The sequence below is a fragment of the Vipera ursinii genome (genome assembly GCF_947247035.1).
Source record: "Vipera ursinii genome assembly, chromosome: 6".
Lineage (NCBI taxonomy): Eukaryota > Metazoa > Chordata > Lepidosauria > Squamata > Viperidae > Vipera > Vipera ursinii.
Genome location: NC_139515.1, coordinates 70,534,148 through 70,540,147, shown reverse-complemented (window position 1 = coordinate 70,540,147; position 6,000 = coordinate 70,534,148).

Below are 6,000 nucleotides of genomic sequence, written 5' to 3'. Positions count from 1 at the left end.
CAGAGGCTTCAGGGTCATTCCTCCCTTCCAAAAGGATTGTGTAAGAGACAATGAACTTTTTTTCCTACCACGGAAAAGTCCCTCGTCTCTCCCCCTCCCTCCCTCCCTCCCTCCCATCCTCAATTTTGCTCATGGGTTTAGCATAATGCGCTCTTGAGAAGCAGTGAAGGGGGTGAAGTGGAGGGCTGTTTTTCAAAGGAAAGTGGGGGCAGAAACCTTTTCCCTTCCCTTGCAGTGTATGTGGTGTAGGAGCCCTTTCCACTGTAGCTGTAGAACAGAACTTAACTTTAGGAAGAACAAGGGATCTGTGGCCTCAGCTAGCACCAATTATTCCACAGAAAATCTTTAGAGATCCTATTCATCCTTGGCCTTTGCAACAACGCACATTGCCTTCTGTTGTCCTGGGAATGAATTGAGCTCATTAGGAGCCTTTTTCGGTGATCAAACAAGATCAGAAAAATGCCCAAGGCTTCCAGATTAATGGCCATTGCTGTCGTCATCGTAAAATCTTCCAACATGTTTCTTGTGCTACCACGAGATTGCATTAACAAAGTACTGTATGTTTTGATGATCCTCAAAGAGGGGTTTGCTGATTTCCTCTCAAAGATAACACGTTTTTACTGTTTTTGTTTGTTTGTGTGCTTGTTTGCTTCTTAAAGTAAAATGAAAGAAAAAGAAAAGCAAATGTAACAAAACAACACATGGATCAAATGTGGTACATTTCAATTACTATATAGCCATATAGTATAGATTACTGTTTTTCTGTTTTAATGTTTGTGGAAGATATGGCATGGAATGGATAAATACATGCTGAGAAGTGAAGTGGAGGTGTAATTATGAATGAAAGGGTTTACCATCCAAGGAAATTCCCTAGCTTGCAGGATACCAAGGAAATCAATTTTGTGGAGGAGCCAAGGATTGATCCCACCACGATAGTGATGAGATAAGATGTGGCGAATATATGATTGTAGTAAGGTAGGAGGGCAGTGTGAGTGGTGTTGTCTGATTCCTGGCCTTCTGAGTGAAGATGTGAGAGAGTTATTTGGTGTGCATTTATATAAGAGGGAGTAAGTGGCGCATAATGGCTCATGTTAGGAGATGGAACCCAGGTGATGGAGAAAGTGAACCTATTGGGTTGTGATGGGTTGGGGAGATAAAGCGGGAGCAGGGAAGTAAAGCAGGTCATTTTTAAAGGAGAGCCAGCAATTTGACTCCAGGTCCCAGGTCCATCTGGTAGCCTCAATCCTGTGTACTGTTGACCTGTGATCTTAGTTTGTTGATGGTAAAACTGAAAGACTTTCCAGAGTAACACCTTGTTCGTCTATGATTGTATGGAAAAGAGCAAGCAGACCTGGCATCTATTATCCATATCTGTTTTAATAAGTGTAATAGTATGTGGGAATGACTTTGGGAGACAGAGGGAAGAGCCACAGGCAGGGCAATGGTTGGTCAAGATGCAGCCTAGCTCACAAAAGCAATATGGGCACGGCAAACATTTCAGAAGGATCCTGCCTAGTTTCTTGGCCTGTAAAGGCAATGGGAGAGATATGCGTTTTCACATTTGCAAGATTCTGTTAATCTGTTAACTTTTATAATAAAATAGAGCTAGTTCTTCTCGATTTGCTTTTTTGAATGAGCTACCTTGCAAAGCTGATATCAGTTTTGTGAGTCTGAAATCCTACTAATCCAGTGTTTTCTTGAGATAAGGAGGGCCAAAAAGAGAAGATAATGCTTTTATGTTATAGCACCAATGCTAGAATATATATTAAAGAAGTCACTATCTTGCCAGCCTTCTGTAAAACAGTTAAGATTAAATTATTCCAGAATGACTTTTGGACTTAAACAATCATCTTACTGCTACATCATTCAGTGTTGAGTTGCGTTTTGTTGTAGAACTGTTTGTGTGTTTATTTATTTATTCATATTATTCATTTATTCATAGCCACCCATCTCAACTAATGTCTCTGTGGCGCCTTCGTTTATTAGGAATTAGTAGCATATAAATGAAATTGATGGCATATAAATTTCAGAATACGTAAATCAAGGTGTCGAAGTATGAATTGCTGCAACATAATTTATGAATGCATATGAAAGTAGGAGTCTGAAGTCTCTTCATAATTTTATGTTATTCTCAAGTGAACGGTGATAAAGAACAAATCAGGGATGAGTTTGAGAAAAATTGTACAATATGGTGAATGAATAAGGGAAAATTTATCCCATTATGTGACATGAAAGAATGTATGGGGATGATGTAGGAGAGTTAGAAAAAGTGATAGGCCCATTCAGAAACTCAAAAATGAACAGGAGAGGTGACTAGCACATATCTGCTTAGAAAAAGTGATTGTTTAGAATCACATTGTTTTGTGGTTTGTCCTGAGTACATAATTTGAGTATGAATCTGTGTACGAACACGGAGGAAGAATGCTATTAAAAATAATAAAATTAAGAGAATTAGTATAGGATACAAGTGTAATGAGAGGTTTTGAATGTTAGATGGACTATTATTTGGGGGTAAAAAAAGTGGATCATTGGGGGGGGAAAGCAGGCAGAAAAGAAAGGGAAAAAGTAGACAAAGTTATAGTAAAAGTATAAATGTAAGAGTCTACCAGAATGAATGAAAAAGCCATACATTGTGACTATGTTGAAAAATTGTAGGTCCGCACATGATACACCAGAGAAATGTTATGAGGTTAAAATAGGGTTCAAAGGGAGTAGCTGTGTAACTTTATTATGTGTGTGAATAGTGCATCTGTGTCTGTCAATTGGAAGAATCCTGTTATTGTTCTCCTGTCCAAAAGTAAATGTGGCAAGTGTGAATGCAAGTATTACAAGAGATTCAGTTAAGTATACCTAAATTCTGTTGAAAAGGTACTAGAGGTGCTAGTCTAGTGGATAAAGTTCTGGAAATGCTGATGGATGGATGGCAAAGCAGATGTTTGCTCTTCTACAGGTCATTGAGAAATGTGTATATGTGACAAATTGTTTTGTTAAGTTTATTGATTTATTAAAATATATGACAATAAGAATAATGCTGAATTGGGAAATGTTTTCTTCAAATACAAGGTTCAAGATATGTCGCCCTGTAAATATGCTGAGAATCCATTTGTGTGAATTCTTGGTACCCTGGCTGTGGACAGGCTGTGTGTAGAGCAGAGGTCTCCAACCTTTTGGGCACCACAGACCGGTTCCGTGGAGAGAGGTTTTTCCGCAGACTGTAGCGTGTGTGGTTTTGTGTGCTGCCTGCATCTTGCGGATGGGGCTTTGCTTGTTTTTGCAGCCTGGTTGCTGGCATACCGCAGCCCGGTACTGGTCCATGGACCGGGGATTGGGGACCCCTGCAGTAAAGTAATAGGAATTCTAATGCCAACACATCTGGACAGCACTAAATTGGAGAAGGCTATTCTGAACAGTTTGAATTGTTAGATGCAGCAACAGACTATCCTGGGAAATAGTGCTGTTTCCTTTGTTGAGAAGTTTCGAAGCAAGAGTGGGTTTGTTGTTTCTTGGAATTACGATAGTTGTTGAAAGACTTTCCAGCTCTATTATTCTATTCTGTGTTTTATTATGTCTTTTAAAGTATTCTCTGGAGTCTGTCAATCTCCCTCTTGTGCTATTAGAGATTTCAAAAGAAGTTAGAGTTTGCTGAGTGCAGCATTTTCTCCCAATTAGCACAACAGTATGCCAATCATTCAATAGCTAAAAGACATTTGTGGCACACTTTCAGCAATCAGGCAGAAAATCCACAAGAATTAAATTACCCTTTGAGCAATGTCTGGCTCTGTAAAAGATGCTGTACTATGAATTGTATTGTTTGTTGCTTGGACAAAAAGTATTCTTTCAATCTATGGTATTTTCATAGGTTTTCTTGGCAACTTCAGCTCTCCAAACACTAACAAAATAGCAAGACATATGTAGCCTCTCCAGAATAGCAAATCATGAATTCATAACATTACTACATTATGTCCAGGTTCATTCATACAGCATACTTAGCTAGGTCTTGGGGCTGAGGGGTAAAGCAGGACTCCAAAACCACGTTATCTGAGGCAGTCATCTAACCTTGAGAGATTAGTTTTAGCTTCAAGAAAATCTGGGCTTGTTTAAGCTAAATTAACTCCCCCATGTTTTCTCCAGTTAGTTATCTAAAGAGTAACCAATCCTTTTAATAATCATGAGACAGATGAAATTCTGTCAAGGTCCTATAAAGATGCAGTTTCCTAGGCTCTCTGGCTCAGTGGATATTTGGATTTACACACAAACACATCTCTGCAACCCTTCAGGGATAGGAGAGTAGATATAAATGGGTGTTGAAAGGTTGGTGCAATTATCATTCCTCTGTTGTTATATAAAGTCTGAGAGATCCCCTTCCTACCTATAGTAAACAGAATCAAGACAAGGCAATGTTGAACTTCTTTCTCACTTTCTCACCTCTTTCTGGTCTAATCCAATGTTTACACAATAGCTTCTCTGGCATTTTTTCCCTGAAGGTTACATTCATATTTCTTCCGCCAAAGGAATAGCTGGAAACTCTATTCTCTTTAGCAAGGAAAATAGGAAAAAAAAAACCCACAAAGATACATCTCACACTGATTAATATGATGTCATTTATTATGCTAGTGAATAGATGCAATCTGATCCTTCCACATAAAATAAGGGAGGACAGACAAGAACATTGCTGCGTTAAAATTGCCTATATGTCACAATTGATGCTGGAACAGTTGTGTTTTTAGCATTTATTTTCCTTCTAACAAATGCAGATAGCCCTTGTTTATCAGCCATTCATTCAGCAATTGAATGCTATGACATCACTAACCAAGTGGTCCTCATATTGGCAGCTGTTGCAGCATCCCTGTGGCCGCAGGTTTGTGATTCAGGTGCTTGGTGACTGGTTTGCAGTTATGACATCACAACCTCCTGCGGTCACATGATCACCAGGTGCAGCTTTCCCTGCTTTCTCTCATAAACAAAGTCAATGGGGAAGCCATCAGGAGGTTGCAAATGGGGATCACATTACTGTGGGATGCTGCAATCATGCAGAATTCACCTAACAATGGCAACTGGAGCTGCCAGAACTGCCATCATGCCTTATGATTACATTGCTTAGCAACAGAGTTTTTGGTCCCAATTACCATCAGTAAGCGAGGACTTAGCATCATTTTGTTTGGATTCCCAGTTCCCAGTTCAAATTGCAAAAAGGAAATTCTGGCAAGATGCAGTCATCGCTTCCAAGCATTTTTGGAAGGAATTCTTCAGTTCAGTTGGACCTTTGGCTTACAGAGCAACTACCGCCCATGGAAATATAGGGTGTCAACATAGTATAGGTAGCCAGTCCTTTGCATAGGCCCAGACAGCTTGTACTATAACCTAGAAGTATTTACTGACTCAAAGAATTGCCTTGAACCACAGATAAATTTGATAAATAAAATGCAGATTAAAGTTCTGCTTGAAACATACAGAAAAACAAAGGTATAAGACCTTAATTTTTCAAAAACCAAAGTCCAAAGAGCTAAGCACTGAAGCAGGTTCAGGTGAATCCATGAGTACGGTGCAGTAGTCAATTTTCCATCCAGAGTTCAGCCAGATAATTCAAGCAGAGGAGAGACAGAGTGATGGGTTCCTTGCTTAACCTAGACCAGCGATGGCGAACCTTTTAGAGACCGAGTGCCCAAACTGCAACCCAAAACCCACTTATGTATCGTCGGGTGCTGGGTGGGCATGGCCCACTGGGTGTTTGTGGCCCATTGGATGGGTGTGGCAATTGGGTGGGCATGGCCCATTGGGTGGGCGTGGCTGCAGTGGTAATGGCAGACTGGGTGGGACTAAAAAGTTCAATCAATCAATTCCAACTTTGTGAGATCTTTTTTTCCCCGTGAGAAGTTGAAATTGATTGATTAAACCTTTTTTTTGCACATGGTGGCAGAGGCCTAAAGTGAAAAGGTTTTATAAAACCCAGTTGAAGGCCTCAGACTAGGGCGATGGTGCCCGTGCCCACAGAGAGGGCTT